At 36.2% G+C, this 24,399-nt stretch overlaps 1 long non-coding RNA gene across 2 annotated transcripts; it reads right to left on the reverse strand.

Moving 5' to 3' along the window:
- Window positions 1–13,133: 13,133 nt before the first annotated feature.
- LOC145775957 (uncharacterized) lies at window positions 13,134–14,695 on the reverse strand. 2 transcript variants are annotated; one of them, XR_014290187.1, is made up of 3 exons: window positions 14,471–14,695; window positions 13,696–13,818; window positions 13,134–13,504 (listed from the first exon to the last, which is right to left on the reverse strand). It is a non-coding gene; the product is annotated as an uncharacterized LOC145775957 (long non-coding RNA). The 2 variants fall into 2 exon arrangements; XR_014290186.1 differs by having other exon boundaries at window positions 13,696–13,926.
- Window positions 14,696–24,399: the final 9,704 nt, after the last annotated feature.

Below are 24,399 nucleotides of genomic sequence, written 5' to 3' on the forward strand. Positions count from 1 at the left end.
AATCATCTCATGTTTGCTGATGATATTTGTTGTATTTCTCCAAGTATTCATGGTCTGCAGAGTATCTTGAATGTGTGTGAAGATTATGCGCTTTCTAACGATGTCATTTTTAACTGCAAAAAGTCATTTGCTATGTACTTCCAAACAAAACACTTAAAGTTAAATATGAATCCAATTGTACGGCTCAATGGAAGTGAGATCAAATTCGTAGACAGTGTCAAATATTTGGGTGTTTTTCTTGACACGGCAATGTGTGACGACAAGGATATAAATCGACAAGTGCGATCAATCTACTGTTCTGCCAACAAATTAAAATCCAAATTTTACAAGTGCTCCAGTGATATTAAAAATGTTCTATTCCGTTCTTATTGTACTCCAATGTATGCATGTCATCTGTGGGAAAATTATCATCAACGTGACATTAATCGTCTGCGTGTTGCCTTCAATAATGCGTTTAGAATTATACATAATTTGCCTAAACACTATAGCGTACGTGAACATCAAGTCTTGTGTAACATCATAACATTTGATGCATTACTTCGTAAATATGTTTTTTCTTTTGTTGGAAGATGCGAAGTATCGTCTAACTCTATTGTTGCCTCCCTGATGAGGTCTGATTGCCATCGTATATCAAATTACCGTCTTCATTATAATAATTCTATGTATGCTATTAACTAGTTTTGATGGCTGCCATGTCATCTGATTGTTTTTATCGTTCTCAATACTTTCAGTTCTTCTAACTTGTAACGCTACCGTACCATTGTCTGTAAACTTGTAACAGTAGATAGCCTATTTATTGAGATTTTGTGCATTTGCAGTTTGTGTATTATTTTGTTATTTTTTGATGTTATTTCGTTGTTGTTGTTCGTTATTTGTGCATTTGCAGTTTGTGTATTATTTTGTTGTTTTGTTTTGGATATGGACAGCTTTGTCTGATGCAAATAAATTATTATTATTAGAGCGTTTATGTATCTGCATCTAGTTCCAGCAAGGTGCTGTTAATAGGGCCGTGTTTAAATGACAACTTGAGCTTAATATTTACAATGAAAATCCCAGTTCCCAAAAGATAAAATTTCAACGCCTTCCAAGAACCAAAAAAATGAAAACAAAGAAAAGAGAATTGAAGCTGAAGTTGCCTTTAAAAAAAAAATAAGACACCGGAGTGGATGCAATAGCACTAGGCCTACCCTACACTTGTTTCAGTTTATTTTATATCTGATTTTCAAAACGAAAAATACTATTTTGGATATCATACCAGGGGTCTAGAACAAGTTGAAGTTGCGACAACACACAAATGTTAAAGCATGCTTGGTCTAAATCGGACTATTTTAAAATAACAAGGTAGCTTCAAAAACGGAGATTTCGTTTTTATTTTTGGTTGAAACGCTCACCCTGGATTTCCGGCCCCGATAAGCATTCCGAGTACAGAAGTAGGCCTACCCCTTCAACCATCTTTGTCAACGCTATGAGAGTATTCAATAGTTAAAATTTTAACATTATATTTAACTTGATGTTGCAAAAGGGCTATTGCTTTCAGTATGGTATTTCGTCCAAGAAAGCGAGAATAATACTATTATTTCCGCTGTACAATTATACAAAACATTAGCTAATATAAAAATAGAGAGAGACTGTTCACCAGGCATTTGATAATTAAAGTAATTTGCGTTCTTCTGGTGGCTATTTACTAGGTTACCTCCTGATGTTAAAGATGATAACTAGCTTTTTGTATTTCCGACGTTTCGTCAGTCAGCACGACTGACTTTATCAAGGTGGCTAAAACAGGTTAACACAACCTGTTCAGTGTTCAGCAACGATGGCATAACACAAAAACATACTGATAAAATGAATAAAGTAAAGCAGCAAGAATCAGAGTTAAAACACGCAACAAGACACCTGGAGGTTAAACTGAATACAGTGAATGCCTAAAACCAGTAGGCTACTTTCCAACAGCGTAAATTTATCATCTTTAGGGCCACCGTCAAGAAACGTTGTCTTGTCTGATGTCTTTTCAACGTTTCTTGACGGTGGCCCTAAAGATGATAAATTTACGCTGTTGGAAAGTAGCCTACTGGTTTTAGGCATTCACTGTATTCAGTTTAACCTCTAGGTATCTTGTTGCGTGTTTTAACTCTGATTCTTGCTGCTTTACTTTATTCATTTTATCAGTATGTTTTTGTGTTATGCCATCGTTGCTGAACACTGAACAGGTTGTGTTAACCTGTTTTAGCCACCTTGATAAAGTCAGTCGTGCTGACTGACGAAACGTCGAAAATACAAAAAGCTAGTTATCATCTTTAACATCAGGAGGTAACCTAGTAAATAGTCACCAGAAGAACGCAAATTACTTTAATTATTAGCTAATATGTTACATTTTCAGTAAGATTGATTTGAAATAGTAAATTGAACCAAATGAAACCGACAATATAAAACTCTATGATATAATTTAAACTATTAATTTATCGAGCTTCTGTAGTTCTATTTCCTTCAAGTAACCAAGAACATCAAATACACTAAAAACGAGTAGGCATACCTAAACAGAGATGGGCTTCCCCAGCTAGTGGTGAGAAAGGTGATTAACACAGCCGCAGCTATAATTATATTATCATACTCTTCGTATGAAAAGTCAGTTGGTAAATATCTTTATACTTTCTAGCAACACCTTTCTTTTTGTAATAGTTGAAATATACGTTTCTGCCCATCACACTGATGTGGAATTTGTGAGTAGGCCTACATTAAACATTCAAGTACCCTGTACCCTCATGCAGCTTTATGCTGGTGATTAATATTATTTCTTCTGTTGCCGTCAATGGTATTTTGACCAATCTGATATACTTCCTGGCATGATGAAACTGTTAGCTTCTAAAATCCTTAAAGTAACCAAAATAAGTATTTTTAAATCGGGTTAGTTGCAAATTTATCAAACATTACTTGCTCACACTGCTGACTTGTTGTCAAACTTTATTTTTGTTGGTCTGTTTGTGATTTTCCTGAAATAAGTTATTTAAAATAATCAACTTTAAGCAAGTTAACTTCGCAAACTTCGCAAACTTCAGCTTTTCTAAACAGAAAAGGTATGCTGTCTAAACACTGATGCGGTTGATTTAAATTTAAGTGCCACACTTGATCCTTTTTTGTATTTTCTAAAAATTTTGTAGTTTGAAGATTTGCTGAACCATTCATCCAGAATGTGACTATCGGGCACAAAAACTAAACATTGCCAAAACAATAGTGTCAAATGTGATTCGGGCTTTTCGTTGGAAAAAAACGTGATTAAAGTGTGATGATGCAAATTTAATGATATTACAGGACAAGCAATATCGTGGTACTGTCGAAGCGCATTATCTATTTAACCTTTCAGCTTACAGGTATTTTTATAGGCTTATTTACGAAATAAGCCAACGATGGCTTCGTCATTCCACATTTCGCCACAACAGAGATATGAAACATCAGCTACTTTATTCAAGCCCTAGATGGACTGAATCAACATAGAACACGCCGCATACATGTGAAAATATATTTTTCAGTATCAACAATGTACTTTTGAACATAATAATAACAATAATAATTTATTCATTTGATGCCAGTTGACGCAAATTTGCGTCTTTCGTTTCGTCATTTGTTTTTTCCACTAACGTACGATTGGCCCTATTGGCTTCATCGCAGTCTTGTTAACCTACTGTAAACTTGTTTCAGCGTTTCCACGTCTGTACCGCGTTGAGGTGAGGTTAGTTTTAGCAGTGGCGTAGCTAGAGAATGTGCTGGAATGTGGCGCCCGGGGCGGATTCAGATTTTTCCGCCACTTCAAGAAAAAGCATGTGAAAATGAAATGCGTTTTTTTTATCAGATTATAATCAAAATCAAAAATCGTAGTCTGAAAGTGCCGCCCCCAGACATGCCGCCCGGGGCAGTCCACCCCCCTCCCCCCGCTTCCCCATAGGTACGCCACTGAGTTTTAGCAAGCGACTGTTGAACATACAGAACAGTTATTAGTTAGAATAGGTGGTTGTTATTTAAGGTTTGTTTATTTCCTCTATCGAATTTTATGTTGGTTATTTTTGAAGAGGAATGTTTTGAAAGTAAGGGTTATTTCAAATCCCATAAATGAAATGTTCGGACACAGAGAACATGACGTCACTTTTTTAGACAACAACAATTGTTATTTTCTGTTTGCTTATATCTCATGTAATATTTCGGATTACGGTTTAAGCAAGTAGATAGGTTTTTTTAAACTTAAGACTCACATGTAAGATGTTTGGAATGATGCTGTTTTAATGCTGTCTTGAAAAGAAAATTGAAGAAATCAGTGTAGCGTGCATATTGTGGATTTAAAATACACGGATCATAAGTTAAAGTAATCTTCAGTAATCGTTTAAGCGTTTTCAAAATTCTTTCAACTGTGAAACAAGATTTGATCTCAACTTTCCTACTAACGTCTACCACACTGAATTATATATTTGTAAAAATGAAGAGAATTGATGCAAATTATTTTCTGTTATTGAATTATTGAAAAGATGCTAAAGTCAAAGAAAGGATCATTCACTAAGTAAGGCACTTCCTCTATGGGCGATCACAAATCTAAAACTTCAACGAATCATTAAATGACACAAAACTCTAAAGTTTATGCTCGAAGTCAGTCTTTATACCATCGACGACTAGCTATCTCCCATACAGCATTACAATTTCATTTTAGAATTTAGTTGTTGCAGAACCGGTTTTCGTTCATACAGAACTCATCAGTACAACTTGCTAGCATATAGTACATATAGCTACATATAGCTAGTCGTCGATGGTATTAAGACTGACTTCGAGCATAAACTTTTTAGAGTTTTGTGTCAAATTATTTTCTGTTATCACACTTGTCCCAATCGCTTATGAATTTCGTTCAAGAATCGTATTCATACCGATGAGCTTGAAGTATGATTGAGGTAAAGCTTGTGAATGAATTCAATGCTGATGTAAATTTAACTGGTATTGGCAGGTGTAAAACCTTGATGAGACACTGGGGGTATTACATGGGGAGCACAAGTTGCAAATGCGGACAGGAGCAAACGATGCAACATCTACTCGAATGCCCTGACCTAAAAGCAAGGTGCTCTGCACAGGATTTGGCCGAGTTCAACGATAGAGCAAGAGCCTGCGTGATGCTCTGGGCTACGGCCGTGTGACACACGATGAAGAAGAATGCTGATGTAAAACATGATTCATTTGTTTTATATCTTATCAAAAAAACAAGCGCGTTGATACACGTGCAAATGAACGCTTGTATTTTAAGCAGAGTGACTGGCGACAAGAAGCCCAATAGCAAGTAATGCAAAACTATAAAACATTAGGATAGTTGGAACGACAATTTATTTTGTTTTAAACTCTTCTTATTGATTCTGGTAACTTCCGTATCATTTTTCCATGTTCTATGCACAAAGAAGTAACCTAACGCTGAATAGGGATGGATTCAAGCAAATAATTACTTATTTGAAAATGTTTACTTGTCATACAACTTGGATATAGTTTTAGGCTACTTCAGGTAAATCTCAATTATTTACATACAATTTACATACAACTATTTACATACATTTACTCAATTTACATTCTTGACATATTCATTATTGTATCATAATTATTCTACTGTACAGTCCAGTCCCCTCACATCCAACTTTTTACCCTCAAGTTTTAATTTGTAACCTTGTGACTTTGGCATCACTGGCCATATCTAGTAAATTTCACCTGTAGCCATTCTGACATCACAATCGCTTGACTATATTTAAATAGGTTTGCTTGCCGTAAACTAATCCATTTCAACCATGAAAGTTCTGTTACAAAACAATCTTTTGAACAATGATTGCAAACTAAAATGATATCTTTCATTGTTTTGTATCGAGCCAGAGTCGTCTTTTATTTACCATTGCGACTACAGACACGCCAAAATCCTTCCGACTCGACTAACTTGATAAAAAGCCGCACTTTGTAGCGTGTAAGGTATTTGATCTAATTTGGTTGAACGTTGAACTAAATGGTTGAACGTTTTGCCTTAACAGCACATCGCACGAGATGGTCGCAACTCTCTGCGATATTAATAAAAGCTTATGTTTTATTGCAAAAATAATGAGAAAGGCAATATTAGGCCTACCCTATTTTCATCACCCAAAAAGAGGACATATTTAGTAAGCAAGTAAAATGCCAGTGGATTTTTACGTTTAAACAATTTTTACATCTTCTTAGATGATTATAGGCCTATGTAGAAAAAGTGACAAATAAAAAACATAACATATTTATTTGCCACATTCAGCAATGAACATTTTGCTGTTCATTTGATTTTCTGTACAGAAAACATGCGTTTTACATTTGCATTTTGAGCCCTAGCTTATTGCAGATGAAGAATTGCTCGATTTTTAAGAATTCATTAAAAAAATCTATAGTTCTGCAATATTTGTACTATTCTGTCCATTTTCTAATGTGCCATCATTTAAACAAAGCTAATGCAAGCTAGCTATCAAGTTTAAGACGCCTTTGCACTCGCTTTGGTATAGATCGAACAGTTTAACATCATCAATGCCAACATTTTTCTCTGACAGATACTTCCACACACTGCTGAAAAGCGTTATCCTATTCTTTAGTGTAAGACAGCATAAGCAATAAGCATCCAATCAAAGGATGTGAACTCGGAAAATAAAATTAATGGTCTATTCATCCAAATATAGGCAACACAAGAGTCGAACAATAGAAATACATCTGACATGGTCATTGAGTAACACTTCCTTCGTTTGCCACAGAAATAAATGTATCTACCATATTCAGAGCAACCAATGTATTGTCAACTTCAAAGTCAATAAAAATCTTTCTTAAACAAGTATAGCCTACTTCTGCTACAGCTCACAGAAAACATACTTTTCCTTTTTAGTATCGTTGCTTAGCCTTATTTAGCTTTCGCCAAGGTCACATAAAAATAAAACCTTGATGAAAATGATAGCAATGCAAAAAAGAAGACATTTGAGCATTTTCAAGTGTCCTCGGACTCGGAGTACAATTCATTTTTTATGAAAAACGAGGACTAATCCTCCTAAAGAGGACATATGGTAACCCTAGGCAATATAACGCAAGAGAACAACTTGCAAGCAAGCAAGCTGGGGCTAGAGAGAACGGATTCATGGGATGCACCGCCTGCTAATTATATATTCAAGAAAAATGTACGAAGAGTTCAAATGTCACGATTTCTTTCTATCTCTTACCAGGAAAAAGACTTGGAAAGGTTCAATGACGTAGTTTAATGGGTCAAACCGAAAAGCAGTCAATTAAATATCGAATGGTTCTACTAGTGAAATGATAATCTAACTTCTTGAAGGACTTTAACGAACGGCTTCTCAAATAACTCTAATTTCGAACACAATTTATATCAGCACCAATTCTCATCTACTTGTATTCGATTACTTCAACTCTCAATCAACAATAATTTCTGCACCAACTACCAATCCACAACCCATAACACAACTCTCATAATCAACTCATAATACAACTCCCATAATAATAATCATTACGCAAATTACACCACTATTTATAGAAGGTTGTTTCGGTCTAGTAACATCGAGAAGGTTACGTAATGTCACATTGTTCTGTCAAGTTGCAATAAATGTCAACAAGCAGAAGCTTAAAGAAGTCTAAAGAATGTCACGTAGGGTAAAAGATTCTTACATAATAAATATTTCGCAATCGGACATTTACTGTAAACATCCTTTGACGTCATGACAAACGACGCTCAGAAATCATGAAAAACAACAGAACATTCCAGAGTTGCATACTTACAGACGATTCTAGAAATGCGTTACATAATACAGATTTCTCATTCAAAGGTTACTTCAGGTCAATACCCGATAATAACACATCGCTCAAAATTCCATAATGAAAACAGAACATTCTGTCAAGACGCAAAGTAGCCCGACGCGACGCCTTGCACATTGATTGTGACATCAAATTATATCAAGTTATCTTGTTGTGTATTGCGATTTCGAATATTAAATAGTAGGTCAGTTCAAGGATGCAGCAGTTAAATTTAGAAAGAAACCAACAATAGTGTTTGTTGAACGCTAAGAAACAAATAAATTTAGTCTGCGAGCAGTAGTTACAGTATTACGTACAATATGAAGGAAATGAAGTCATACATTAGTAAAACGGAGTGACAAACGCCAGAGAAAGATTCTTTCTCATTATTTTTGCATTTTAATTGATAGTGACTGTATCATTTTGATCTGTTGTAGGGCAATTTTATGTCACTTTTGTGCGAGAATGGCTTGCCTCTCAAGAATCCCTCACTGGCGTTTGTCACTCCATTTTTCTAATGTGTGACTTCATTCCCTTCATAGTGTACATAATATTGTAACTACTGCTCGCAGACTAAATTTATTTGTTTCTTAGCAATCGAAAAACACTATTGTTGGTTTCTTTCTAAACTTAACTGCTGCATACTTGAACTGATCTACTGAACATTTTACTATGCCTGTTATAAAGTTGTGCTGAAGAGAATTTAATTTTCGATATCGCGATACACAACAGGATAACTTGATATAATTTGGACTCGTCGTAAATTTTTCTTACGTTGTAAGATTGGAAATGATGAGTGTATTTCTTCAAATGCTCGGTTAATGGGAGCTTCCTAAGCAGTGTTGCTTGATCTTTTTTCTTCGGAACACAGGCGTTCTGCGAGCTTACTCAAAGTTTTCCTAATACGATGCGCATTACAACTACGTTGAAATAAGCGAGGTTTCTGCCGTCAATTTGTCAAATTCATCATGTGAAGGCAACTGAAAGGCAGGATCATTTCCATTACTGTTTTTGCTAAGATGTGGGAAGTCTCACGAACATGACCCGCGGGCCACGGTTTGTGCACCCCTGGTTTAAAGGCTTTTAACCGTTGATGCTTGTTCAGTCACCGAGATTGACAAAATGAAAAAAGTTTCCCCTTGCAGTTGAAGTACTTTTACCATCAGTTGAATTTTCACCTGATGACAAGGTTAAATTTTCTGTTCTAACAAAGTAGCCTAGATAACCAGTTTAAATAAAGTAGGCATTCTTAAACCCTATCTGTAGCGACACGGGGTTTTATGAGGACGCCCCACTCTAGTACTGAAATATTTCACAGAAGGAAATATGCTAGAAATGTGAAATTTCTTGACTTTTAGTTTTTATTCTTGGCGAGTTTTCTAAACCTACACTGGTCATTTTTCTACCTTCCTGCCCTTCACAATAAGCACTAGGGTGTGCCACTCTATAACTTTTTTTTCATAACCAAGGTCTCAACCCATTTTGGGGTTCTTAAATTTCTATACTTGCATGCGTATTTCTCCATCACTAAAAATTCACCATGGAATCAATTGTTAGAAATACTTATCTCTATAGCTGTTGGGGTGAAGGTTGGGGGCTTCCAAACGGGAATATGAATATGATGGAATATGATAAAGAAGTGGCTACGATGTGAAACGCTTATGCATATGTTTTTATAAGCATAATGTAAAGCAAGGAAATTAAAAGCGGACTGGGAAGCGCAACCTATGTCATCTTGGTTCTGAGAGTAAGATCAGTTATGCGAAAGCGTTTCCAGATTTTTTATATATTTCCACACAAAATTATATTGTTAATTCAAAAATAAACTTGAGCTACGCTTTCAAATCAAACCTGGCCATAAATTTAAAAAAAAAATGTAAACCCAAAGTGGTATTTTTCCAACTCTTCAACAAGTTTGCACGAAGTACCTTACTCTCAGATCCAAGCTGGTTTAAATTGCGCTTATCAAGTACGCTCTTAATTTTCTTGCTTTGTATAAAGCTTATTAAAAAAAAGGCAATGCATAAGCGTTTCATACTGTATAATAGTCACTTTGTTGATTACATGCCACAGCTGTGCTTCTATTCAGGAAATTATTAATTTAAATTTTCTGGTGAACCTTGTTTCTTGCAGTAAAGCAACTTTATCAAAGTGACCCAAACATCAATTCTAGAATATGAAGAAAAATAATGAATATAGAAGGTTGGTGCAAGCAATTCATGTTTTACAACTGAATGTTGATGATAAAGCTAGCCAGTGAAGGAAAGCATGAGTAGAAAAAACACATTATGTTTACACCCAGCTATGGATTGAAATGGAATATTTAGTTTAGTTGTAATGCTATGTAGGCTACAGCAGTCCTCGCTTATGAAGTCCATTTCGGGACAGGATGGTTTTTGGTCCATTAGGTGGGGTACGATTCTCTGTTTCACCTATACATTCAGGAATTCCGAACCAGACCACATTGGGCTTAACGAGCGGGGGATCTATTAACCTTTTGAGGTCCAAATTTTTTTTTCCGATTTTGGTCCGTTGAGGTCCAAATTTTTTTTTTTTCAAATTTTCTAAATTTGCCAATTTTCAAAAATATCCCACAGAGAGGCTTGGACCTTGTTCAGAAAAAATTTGTAGACATCATCCCAGGGGTGACGTTGGACCATATTACATAATTTTATTTTGCATCCCAGGGATCTAACTTGGACCGCAAAAGGTTAACCGTAGGCTTAATAAGTGGAGACTACTGTATTATGAAATGTCTATTAGTCCGACCTGAATGCTCATTCGGTAAAGCGATAAACTTTGTAAAGCAAAAAATACATGATCGCAACACTGGCTCAATCCTAGTAATGTGCGCTTGAGCAACGCACTTGAAAGAGAGCTCTCTCTGCTCACCTGCCGGAGTGGATGGAATATTTTACGCATTAGCTTGCAACACTTCAACAACAAAGTGAAAATTCATTTTGTCAATCTCGGTGACAGAGCTTGCATCACTGGTTCAAAGTTTCCATATGTATGCAAAACAGCCACGATTAATAGTGTAGTCATCTAAGCTCAAAAAAAGGGCCAACCCGGAAAAAATTCGTAACTTAACAGATTTGGTATCAAAAGAAGCGAAATTTTATGTAGATCATCATATCCAAAATCCTCTTCAATCGGCTTTGAGCAAATAGAATGGGGGGCATTTGAAATTTGCGTCTAGCGCCCCCTAACGGAAATGAACTATAATCATCTTTTCTAATACTTCCATACTGATTTCTGATATGTTTTTTCAAATATCGCAATCTGTAGCTTTGTGAGAACATTTTGGTAAAAACTCCTAGATGTGACGTCATGATGACGTCACAAGAATAATTGGAATATCGTAATTACTCTTCAATACTAGGGGATGAATGGAATGCAAGAATACTCCCAGTAAAGCCACTTTTTCTTTTCGTTTTTTACTTTGTTGAATACAATAAGTTTAATGGGGAGTGATGGGCTACTTAAAACACATGTTGCGCCATCTAGTGCAGAAAATGTAAATGTTGACAATCGAGAATTTCCAGTGAATGCAATCGTTGGTTTGTGCAATGTGCATATTGTTTTGTGTTCACTTACTTGAGTAAACCTTTCAGAGCATTTAGAAAATCAATGAAAAATTTTAATACTCGCAGTAGCAATGGCGTCACAATGCACTGGTTAAAAGGAATGTTTTATGGACGATCACGAATATCACTGTTATAGGGTAAATAGTAAAATTCAATATCAATCTTTGCAAATACTTATGAACGATAATCTACATGTCAAACATATCATATCAGTAGAAGCAGTGGCGGCTCGTGGCCTTTGGTGATGGGGGTGCTGCAAATGTTGATGGTAAGTATGACGTCATAATGTGGCACGAACAGTCGAGCGCCGAAGGCGCGAGCTTCCTAGGGGGGTCTAGGGGCATGCCCCCTCCAGAAAATTTTGCACTTTTATATGCTCTAAAATGCCATTGCTGGTGTTTTCAGGACAAAAAATAAAAATTTTGAGCAGTTTAAAATGTGGACTTTTAGAACTTTGAAACAAAAAAATTGCTTTTTCTGAAAGGTTGGTACAAAATAGGAAATCTGAAGTAGGCCTAATAGATGGGAACATTTTGCTCATAATATGAATATCAATCAATCATTTTATTTTTTGTCATTAACACGTCCGGGACGAAAAAGATACTACTAACTACAATAGTCGATATAGACCTACCAGCACGTTAACGAACGGGAAAAGATGGCAAAACCTTGAAAGGTTTAAAACGTGCCTGAATGAAAAATTATGTAGTAGGCTATATATCAGTAGTTAGCACGGCCACAAAACCCAAAAAACAAATAGCAAAAAATAAAACAAAAACAGAGAGAAGCACACATGTAGTAACAACGTAATGAAAAGTGTTGTGGATTGAATTTGTCAGTTCCAAGATTGATGTGGATGAGCAATGAGCAGTAATCATAATAATAATAGGATGGAGAAAGAAAACCGAACATAAAAGAAACCCATCCTCACTCCTCAGGCAAACGCTCATTTCGATGTGGCCCAGGAGAGCAGGTGTTGAGCTCTTTCTATGGTCAGACTGCACATCACACAGTAACCTATGGTGATTAAGGTTTGAGATCCAGTTTAAGTTATTGTTTCTTGTCCTGGTGGGTGAAGATGGAATGGATGAGCTGCTGGTAGATAAGATGATGATGTCCTGATGGTGTTGATGAAGCTCTCATCCCCTTTTGCGACGTGTCGTGTTGATTATGGAGTGTTGCGTTTGCTGTTAATATCTACAAACATAAAAGTGCAGCACAAGCAGTCGACGTTATTGTTAGGTAGGCCTAATCTTTTGTAAATTATTTCGGATTTCCACTAAAATCTTCACAAGAATGCAAGAAAGTCTTTCTACATTGTCTTTCTATTGCGTATCCGTTTTGTTTGCTTAAATTTTGTTTTAGATTGTGGACAAAAAGTGACTTTGTATCACTCTTTCTAATTGAAGAAGGAAATTCGTTCCATGTTTTCGCACCTGTGAATTCTATTGAATGCTGAGTTACAAGCGTTTTTGAGAAGTATGGAATCTTTAGAGAATCATTATCATGGTTTCTTGTACACAGGCAGTGAACCTCTTTGACACATTTAAAACGATTGGAGAAGCAATCTGGTAGTAAATTGTTGTGAAATTTAAACACGAAAACACTAATTTCCAGTTTGAACAATTGCTCAATTGATATCGGATCTTGCTACAACTACCATTGTTGGGACAAAAAATACAATGAATTCAAAACAGATTTTTTCTCCTAATTTACTAGTAAAAAGGAAGTGTCCAACAGGAGAGTGACAATCTAGCCTATATAATATACATTGGTTAAAATTATTTGCAATATCATATATATAATATGCATATAAGCACTGTTTTGTAAATAGTTACCAGTTTTAACAAATTAGATAGGCATAGGCTATTATAGGCCTAACCCAAAACATAAAAAGATTAATTAATCAGTACGATACTTAACTTTAGGATGGCTTCTGAAGATTTGATTATGTGTGTCTGTGAATAAATAAATACAAAACTGTTGCCATTGATTGTTCAGACATTTCTTTTCCCAAATTGGTGTTTTGCATCGTTGACGAGTTGAACACTCCGTTTAGTGAGGGACTCAGTCAAGGCCATGGATGATCCAGCAAAGTTTTTCTTTCGCTGAAATACAAGATTTCTTGTGGTTTGTCTGACAAATTATTTTATGATGGGTTATTTTATTACTATGAATAACAAATAAACAAAAGACACAAAGTTCCTACAGTGCATGCTGCACATGCACTATGCAGGCTATAATTAGGGTGCATACAAAGGTAAACAGTGGGATAAACTACAAAACATAAGTTACTTACAAATAAACTGCTCCATGTCAACTGGAACCAAGCTTATTTATAGACAAAATCCATTCTTCTTGTTTACTTTTGAGCAAAATGATGACTTTGTCGTTAATGTCTGGGTAACGAAGAATTTTTTCTCTGTTGAAATGACGGCAAGAGCATTTAATGATTGGAGCCTTTCTTGATTGATGGTACTCAGAAAAGTTTTGATTCTTTTTAATGTCGAAAAGCAGCGTTCAGGCTCTGCTGTGGTCATAGGAATAATTAGGAGGATTTTTAACAGTGTGGAAATTTCACTGAGAGCATCTCTGAATAAATGTCAACAATTCAAATAACGCGGAATATTCATGCATGTCCAATCTGCTGTAGAATACTGCAAGTTCAGTTTCAAACTTTTCTTTTTCTATGATGGAATATGCTTCCACAGTTACTGCCACCTCATGTATGGGCAGTTTATTTTTAAAGCTATTGAAGCTTCTCTTGTTGAACAATTTTGCAGTTACTAATTGTTTGGTGAACCAATATCTAGCCATTATGTCAACACATATGCAGTCACACACCTCCTTCGCTTCAGCCATAAGTGTTTTTGAAGAATTCTCACAGTACGGTACTTTTGAGTTTCTTATCACAGAAATTGCACTTTTGAAATTGCTTATATATTCATGTACTTTGAACACATCAATATCTCGAGATTGCATTTGGTTGAAAATCACTTCAACATGAGACATTATTTGATAAAAAAGCTGCAACCAAAAGAGGAATTTTTTGTTGGTAAGGTAATGCAAAATACCTGTTGCTTCTGAAATGGTATGATCAGTAGTTGATGTAGACTGTAGTGTATTTCATCAAGGCAGGATTTTAAGGGTTCCAAATGTTCATGAACTTTATTAACTGTTCGTAGGATGAAAGTTCACATTGACAGCACCACGTTGCAGCCTCCCATGTCATAACCTATCCTTCTACCAGTCTACAGCTTGCTGCACAACTAGACTAGCACTTATAAACCATCAACACACAGCCTGAAAATAACAACGCTATGTGGAATTAATGTAAATATGGCAGACCCTGCTCAGCAAAAAGCTGATAAAAAAATCTAGCCAATTAAGAAGTTGCGTTGTTCTTACAGTTACACCCCTAGATCTTTGACCTTAACTTATTATCGCAAGTAAACAAAGAACCTAGCTTAAATTTAATTAAGTAAGAACAATAATGATAACCTAGTGACTAGGTCCTAGTCTAAGCTCAATCAAGATAACCTAGTCTAAGCTTTATCTTTTTGTGCAGAAAGCAAAGCATATTAGTCTAACCATGTAACAGCATCAGTCACAGCCACCTAACATTGTGCTTGAAAACGATGAAGTATACTTGCAACAATAGTTAGCCTGACCAGCAACTGCAAAATTTGCAGTTCGGTATCGTCGAGTTTTAAAGCAACCTCAGCCAAAAATGACGTCACGACTCCTGTTTGTTCTTCTTTTATAAAATCACAACTGCAGAGCTTGCAGTTCAGAGCTTCCAAATATAAAACTTGAAAAATCATAATACTTTTTAAAATCCAGAAATTATGAAACTTCTAGTCGATAGGATCTATAGAGAAAATGAAAAAAAAAACGTGAAATTAATAAAAAAAATAAAATTCTGAAATGTGCAGGGTGTGCTGCAGTTTTGCAGTTTCTATAGACGAGCCGCCACTGAGTAGAAGGCGTTTGAAATTAATTAAAATTGTTTCAAAAGTTTTGTTTTCATGATTTTTTTTTCCTGACTTGTAAATCGCTTTTTTTTTTGCAACCAACACTTCAAAAAAGCTATAGATTTTGAATAATTTTGACCAAATTTGAATCTGATATTTATTTTTCAAAATCAAATATGTTTCTATCCGCTTCCTCGTCACTTCCAACGCTGTCTTCGTCTGATGAAACTTCGCCTTTGTCATAATTTTCACAATCCACTCCATTGCAATTACCACACGCAGAAACACATGGTAGCCCGTGCCGCCTGCAGATGCAAACGTTGGTACTGCAAGGACTTTTCTTGGTGACGTTACAGTTACATCGTACAAAGCGAAGAATGTTATCAGGAGCCGCACTCAAATCTGTCAGAATAGGATCGTAACTACCATTGGATAATTTCCAGCCCCCATCGAGCGGATTTAGTTCAACGCTCATCAGTGTTTTCCATTTAATCACCTGCAGATGGATTCGAAGAAAATGATACTTTGCAGCATTTTTGGTTGGAGAGAGAGACTGTGGCTTGATTGTCGTTTTAGATGTTGCTGCTGCCTTCATAAACTGATGGTAGCGCAAATTTTCCATCGCCCAGTTTTCTTTCCCACCATAGCTAAAAAGATAAAAATTGTATATTAACCCTTACGAGGTTGGGCTCCCTGGAGTCTTGCTCAGTTTGGGGGGGGGCTGTCGATTCTTCTTATGCTTTAGGAGTGATATCTCTGTTATTTTTTAAGGTACGGCTTCAAACTTTGGGATTCACTTTGTAAAATTATTCACGCTGAGCATATCCGAAAATTAAACCTATGTAAATTTTAGAACTGCTCATAGACGTTGAAATGTTGAGGTGACTTATGACTTTTGGATTATTTTGCGATTAAAGCAATTGTAGCGTGAGTTTACACATTATTTTTTGGTAGAGTTATGAAGAACATGCATTGCCATGTTGTGATTAAATTTTTTTTACATAATCTCAATTTGAATCTATATTTTTCATGCAAAATAATAACTTTTCCCACGCTCAAAATAAAGCTCGCTTCTTGACTAAAAGAACAATGCTTCATCAATTACATGCAGTAATGAGATTTCTGAACGCGTGTCACACCAATTTGGATTATGATCTTGTGACCTCGGTTCCAAGAACAGCAACTCCTACGCTTTATTAACAAATGTAGACCAGCTGAAGAAGCAGGGTGGCGTTTATCAAATACTATTATGTAATCCACGAAACGAATAGAAGATCATGCAACAAAAAAAGCGGTTTAAATGCAATGTATTGTAGTTGCAACAGCGTCTCTCAATGTAAGTTCAATGTGAACTCGGCTACATACAAGGCTAGTACTAGGAGTAAGATTACCCGATAAAGTCGATGATGCTTTACATAAACAGAAGTCAGAAAGAAATTCAAAATAAAACAGTTACGGTTCATTAATTAACAGAACGTCACAACGCTTTTCATCAAAAGGAAAATTTGTAATGCCTCGGGTCATTTTCTTGTGGATTCAATAAGCTCTCTAAGATTCATATGCCACACACTAAAATCCAAACAATATTTAGATTTATTCAAAGTAGTATTTATTATGCGTCAAATCATTGTGAACCTGGAGAAATACTTTACAAAGAATTAGCTGCCTTTTTTTTTTTTGCCTAATGGGCGTTTATGCGATAAAAATGTCAGTTTGGCAGCAAAATATTGATAAGTATTTTGATTTGGTTACAGCAATACCGGACTGCAGCAATTGGCACAAGGCTCTTGCAGCAACGTTTTTCAACTTGATTCAATGGTAAAGCAACCTGTGTTCTGTCAGGTTATGTACACACAAATTCAGAAATATTTAAGAATATGCAATGAGGCACATTGAAATTACAAGTGGCTGCACATTTACAGTTCGATAATACGAGAAATTGAATACAACGCTAATACAATCATTTCGACGTGGATTCAACATTGCAAGACGATGTAAACATGCGCGGGTTTGCAATTAGATTACTTCTCTTCTGTCCTTGTTTGTATAAAAGTCATAAAATCAGTCGTTGTATCCGTGCTAAAATTCAGCTATGCTCAAACCGCATTATATTGATATTTTCTAAATAGAAAATGGATTTATAAAATATGAATACAATACTGTTTCAACATATAAAAATGCTGAATTTTACATCGAGTATTACGATTAGTTTTATGACCCACTTTTTATACAAAAAAGGATAGATGATTTTGATAAGCAATCTAATTGCAAAACCGCACATGTTTACAAGTATTCAACGTCTTGATATGTTGAATCAACGTAAAAATAGCTATCTGTCTAATAAAAGGAAAAAAGGAAAATCTCTCATTGAGCTCCGCGTTTTATTTAGGCTGTGGTTGAAGCCAAAGTTTATAAAACCGCAATCATTCAAATAGTTTATTCTGCGCAAAAGCAAACTTGACATACTCGTATGGAATGTGCAGGGCATAAAGGCTTTTCACAGCATTGACATTGGCCACGGTTTTTTGGTAGTTTATTTTTTGTGGCTTTGGCACCTTCTCAATAAGCAAACGCAGTAGTTGTCCACCGTGGGGACTTCGCTTTGCACGTGAATGAACCAACCCATCCTTTGGTCGATGATATCGGTGCCACCCTTTGTGAAGTCGTAAAGCTTATACAAGCCTGGCTTCTTTTTGCCGTCATCCTTGGTAATCCCCAATAGAGGTTGCATGGTCGTCAACATCAACACATTCCGCATGCCAGAATTCTTCGTTTTTACTACATAAGAATGTAGGCTGAGATCAGCCTCACTCGTCTGCCAATAAATTTCGTACGAAGATTTCTCCCTACCACTCACTTGCTTCACTTCCAGGGGTATTCCTCTACGTATAGCGTTGAGGGTCCCAGCTGACGTTATACCCCTGTCAAGCAACCACTGCGCGAGTGGTATGGAGGTGTAAAAGCGGTCATACAAAATATTCCGACCTTGAAGGTCACCGTGTTGTTCCAGGCTCATCACCATTCCTTTTACCAGTTCTTCTGTTCCACGAACGTAAAAATTAAATGGCTCTTCCTTCGGTTTACCTGAATAGACCGATGCCGCAAATGTGTATGGGAATCTGCTGGCGTTTACCGACTTGAACAGAAGGCCATATTTCGCAGGCTTGTTTGGATTATATTGCTTGAAGGCAATTTGTGTCCTCATGGGGTATAGCGTTTTGTCCAACGACAAGTAGTCACCTGGAATGACATGTTTGCCGCAGTTTTCGTTAAACATTTCGAAAACGACTCGAAATGCGGCCAACCGGTCATTCTTCCAACGTTGCGGCCTAGTATTTTGGTCGTCGAACGAAATGTTCGAAAATAAAAATTTAAAGCGGTTCTTGCTCATTGTTGCACTAAACACGGGATGTCCTTGCAGTTGATTGAACAATACATCCGTGGAATGACCAGCCTGTCCTAAAAGCCCCCGAAAATACTCCAATTCAACAAAGGCCAGCATCTCCTCGTTGTTGGTTGGGCCAAAATAGCAGTACCTGCTGTCATCTAAAATTCTCTCTGGCAATTGAGAAATGAGTGTGGCAATTGTTCTATTTGTTTCTTGAACAATAATGTTCAAAATGTTTAAAGAAAAAAATAGTTCCCATGCTTGCCGAGGGGTCTTGGCTTCTTTGGCTTCTCCTCTAACACCAATCGGGCCAGGTATAATGTTAGCCCGGCCCCTTCTCCCATTGTGCACCGGTCTCGCATTAGACCAAGTAATGCTGACGCCGCCCTCTTGTCTGTTCTTTGGCTTTTCTACAAAAGTTGTATAAGACTTCAGTGTGTCAGAAAAACTCAACAGCATCGTAGTTGTTCATGTCGAGATAGGAATCTATGCTGTTCACCAGTCTTTTCGATGTTATAATCCGTCCTGATGGCGCAAACTCCGGTTGAACATCGCCCATGGAAGGTAACTGGTCGTCAATCTCGATCGGAATCGCTGTTGCGGAAGTTGACGGAGAAGAATCCGCTTCTTCATCTGAATCGGAGTGCCATAAATCCTCCAAATCATCCGCCTGGCTTTCGTCGTCAGAATCCAGTAAAACATGTTGCAATATTTCTTCAGCACTGAATCCTTGCCTTGCCATGTTTTATTTAAAAGTGAAAAGGACGTAATTTTTTTAATAATGGCGTTGAAATACTAAAGAAAATGTATAATGAAACAAATTGTTAGTCCCATAGAAACTAGTTAGAAAAAAACTGTTACACAGAATTATAAAAATCGAGAATAAATCAAAACTTTGCAATATAATAAATTGTCAGACCGTTGTTAAAAATTGTGAAGTGCACTTTACATATTTACTGATGATGAAACTATATGAATGCTATGGTTATCTATGGTGATTCAGATTAGCTTTTTGAGCAATGCTTCACGTTTATGATAAACTACACGTAGAAGGGAAATCCAACAGGCGTTTGCACAATATCGTCGTTTAGCGACGTAGATTCGACGAAAGCGGCGTAATAATTAGTAGGCCTACCTGGTATCAATATTGGCTGTTTCTGCAATGTTGCGTTATGACCATGAACGCCACGTGGCTTGAAAAACAACATTATAACGCTGAATGAAACCATGTGCATGAAACTGATAATCTATCTAATAAAATTATCTCTGATGTAAATTCAACGATTGGGCAATGGTATGTCTCAACAAAATTACCAAATATTCCATCATTTTGACGGCTAGAATGCATTGTTGAACCTAAACCGAAAAATATAGATGCGCTGTTCATTCTTAATTTTTGATATTTGTTTATATGTTTAGTGAAAATAAGCTGTCATTCTTGTTATTATATTGAAAACGAAAAGAGCAGTTTGCAAAACGTCTATATTACCATGAATGCGGTTTCATCTATTTTGATTGTCCCTTGCTGTAGGCCTACTCAGGCAAGTTGTAATTATCACAATCTAACTTTTCCAAACTGTGAGCACTATATCTCGATGCGCATTTGTGTATTGTGAGAAAATTTTGATGGTGTCCAAAACTCAAATACTATTTACAAAATAACTCGGTCTCTTACAATATCCTCATATGTCACATCAACAAATACTTTCCTGACTTACCAATAGGCCTAACTAAGGTAATAAAGAAACATTCTACTAACGGACAGTTCAGTGATAAAAAAAATCCAAAAGTTTGATATTTCTTGCAAATGCAAACAATATAAGTTTTTCATAAAAAGATGAAGTTCAATAGCATTACAAGAATTCCATCACCATAATTCAAAAAGAACCTTTCCATTACTTGGGTTGACCCTTGCGATTACCCCGCATATGGGTTATGTTATGTACCACTATAGTTCACCGTACTGCCGATTGCCTAAAGCATGAAAAAAGTTGCATCTGTCTGCGGTTATAAGTTATATTTTTTTCTAAATTGAACTAAAACAGCTATTCGCATTATGAAACAGTTGGATAAGTGCCATAAATCAAACTATGGAATAAGTTTGTATCTCTATAAAAACGCCTGCCTGCAAAATGATACCATGTTCATAAAAATTACTAGATGTACATAACGCAATATACTTTATGATATTATATTTTCTGATTATACATTTCCAGTCCTTGTCACAGACTGCATAATGCTTACTCATTCACTTTCAATGTAACTGAAAGTAGTTGTTAGATAAAACCTATATATATCACACGCGCTATCAAGTAAAAGCGTTCTATTTTACATTGATTGGATTGGCTCAATATGAGATGGCTACTTCTAAACTACACTTATGAAGGCAGAGTCTGCAATTATATGAATTTTTGCAGGTGTTACCTACAATAAATAATGCGATTAATCGAATACAATTCTCACACAACTCGTGAATATGTCTAGTCAATCAGCGCTGACATAATGCTGGATGATGCATTATTGTTTATTGAATAATTTAGTAAATATGCGTAACTTCATTTGTTTGTTATTGTGAGACGAAACTAGGAAGAATGGAAATAGAAATGGATAAAATAAAGGTATTTTTATTCAATGTAAACGCGCTGCCGCGTGTCATTATCTAACTAAAATATCTCTCGCCGCTAGCCTATGTCGATTCATCGTTTTCTGACGTCACGTCCATTCGATAATAAACGATTTCTTTCATGCATTCTCAGTTCAGTTTGGCAGTTACCCGCCTTTCCGTCGATTCAACGTTGCAAGACGTCGCATAAGTTCATATCTTTAGTTTGGTAAACGGAGATAAGATTTCATTGTGACATTGCTATGCAAACTTATATTTCACATGAGACAACTTGACAAGTAAATACACAAGTTTTCACAATTTATGACGAGTTATAGCACATGGAAATGTTACGCTACAATTGCTTTGCGAGGTACTGCATCGCGGTTTAGTTTATCAGTGACAGTGAACCTGGTACAAGAAGCCTCGAATATATTGATTCAACTAAGCTGCATCACGTATAAACGTGGTGGAACGATCGTCCTTTTCACAAAAGCGTGATGTTCTGGTTTATCCTACACAAATGAGAAGCGTATTGCATTTCAAATCTTTACATGTCGACTTGGAAATAAATGTTTACAAGTATATGTGAGAAGCTTTGGGAACATCGACGCCTTTTCTGCTTTTGATAGTGTGTCGGACAAAAGGAAAGATTTGAAACCAAAATCATAATATGTTACAGAGCAGCTTCTATAGTAGGCAATAACGTTGTAGCCTATGCTTTGTTTGATTGAAAGGACATAATTGTCTGCGAAAAACTATTCTCGCTCTAGATGCATTGGCACCAAGTCTTATGTTTAATTTTACGCAATTTCAACCGCAAGCGACGGTAACTCATCGTATCAAAGTTGAAGCTTTTCTTGTATCGACGTCGCTTACAAGCCGTGGTGAGAACAAAAGGTCCACGCATACTGTCAATTTCCTTCACGCTGTGAAGCAGTTAGGATTAACGAGACATGGGCCAAATTAATCACTTTCATCCAGCTGGTGGGAAAATTTTGAACAATAGAATATGAAATATTTCAGAGGATGTGCTGAGAAATGCCTTATATCTCTCAATTTATAACCTTTATTCGCTCAAAATTTCAGCTCAATAGAGGTGAATGAAAGTTAGGAAAAGTCAAGAAATCTCATAGTCGCAGCCTCAGTGGTTTTAGAGATACAACTGTTGATGCAAAAAAGTTGAATTGACAGCCCCCCCCCAACCTTCAAACAGTTAAAACTGAACACACTTCTTAAACTTTTATTGATGATTTGGTGGTAGGAACTTGACATTATCGTTATAATACTAATGTAACTTTTTAAGTTACCTGAACATTAACAATTTAAGTTCTTTTTGTTCTACTTCCTCTGCAGTGGCTGTTTCGTCTTCGAATACTTTAGCAGTTTCTTGGAACACCTCCCTTGTCCCAAACTTCTTCAGGGTACTAGTTTTTCCTGTTTTTACTAGTTTTTTCCATGGTCCTTACGTAAAAGATCATGAACACAAACGAAGAACAGGGAAAATGAGTGCCTTTGTAAGTTTGGATAACTTAGAAATGATCCCAACATTCAACCAAGAAGTATTTTTGAAGAACGAGCTGAATAAATCACAGTTCATATCTTTCCTATCAGACGAGCTGCGAAGAGAAGGTCATGATGTTCGAAACAGTTGGGGAGATGCGGACACTCAAATCGTTTCAGCAGCATTAGAGTATGCAGAAGATAACAACAAAGATGTGGTTGTAGTAGCGGCTGACACTGATATTCTAGCGTTGTTGATGTTTCGCTAGAAAAATGGTATGCATCTCTACATGCTTTCTGATGCTAGCAACAAAGGTGACAAAGAAATCTGGAAAAATGAAGATTTGGTCAAATCAACTGGAGATGTCATTACAAGTCATATTTTGTTCATCCATGCTTGGTCGGGTTGCGATACTACGTGTGCATTGTTTGGACAAGGTAACCTACAATTTGTTTTTGGCAACTAGGAACTTTCATGATAAACTTGGTTTTACTTGCTTGAATGATGTAAATGTTACTTTACGAAATATTGTATTTAGATAAGCCTTATCCTATTCTTTTTAATATAATTGTACACGATGAACATATTCGGAATTGTCTTCGTTCTTTACTTATTTTTCGGTTAAGCTATGCACAGGCTACTTATATCTATAATCTTTTATGTCAGGAAAAACTAGTACCCTGAAGAAGTTTGGGACAAGGGAGGTGTTCCAAGAAACTGCTAAAGTACTCGAAGACGAAACAGCCACTGCAGAGGAAGTAGAACAAAAAGAACTTAAATTGTTAATGTTTAGGTAACTTAAAAAGTTACATTAGTATTATAACGATAATGTCAAGTTCCTACCACCAAATCATCAATAAAAGTTTAAGAAGTGTGTTCAGTTTTAATATACAATTTTTATCTTTTTAGCTATGGTGGGAAAGAAAACTGGGCGATGGAAAATTTGCGCTACCATCAGTTTATGAAGGCAGCAGCAACATCTAAAACGACAATCAAGCCACAGTCTCTCTCTCCAACCAAAAATGCTGCAAAGTATCATTTTCTTCGAATCCATCTGCAGGTGATTGAATGGAAAACACTGATGAGCGTTGAACTAAATCCGCTCGATGGGGGCTGGAAATTATCCAATGGGAGTTACGATCCTATTCTGACAGATTTGAGTGCGGCTCCTGATAACATTCTTCGCTTTGTACGATGTAACTGTAACATCACTAAGAAAATTCCTTGCAGTACCAACGTTTGCAGCTGCAAGCGGCACGGGCTACCATGTGTTTCTGCGTGTAGTAATTGCAATGGAGTGGATTGTGAAAATTATGACAAAGACGAAGTTTCATCAGACGAAGACAGCGTTGGAAGTGACGAGGAAGCGGATAGAAACATATTTGATGTTGAAAAATAAATATCAGATTCAAATTTGGTCAAAATTATTCAAAATCTAGCTTTTTTGAGGTGTTGGTTGCAAAAAAAAAGCGATTTACAAGTCAGGAAAAAAAATCATGAAAACAAAACTTTTGAAACAATTTTACTTAATTTCA

The sequence above is a fragment of the Aplidium turbinatum genome, chromosome 8 (genome assembly GCF_918807975.1).
Source record: "Aplidium turbinatum chromosome 8, kaAplTurb1.1, whole genome shotgun sequence".
In the NCBI taxonomy this organism is placed as follows: Eukaryota; Metazoa; Chordata; class Ascidiacea; order Aplousobranchia; family Polyclinidae; genus Aplidium; species Aplidium turbinatum.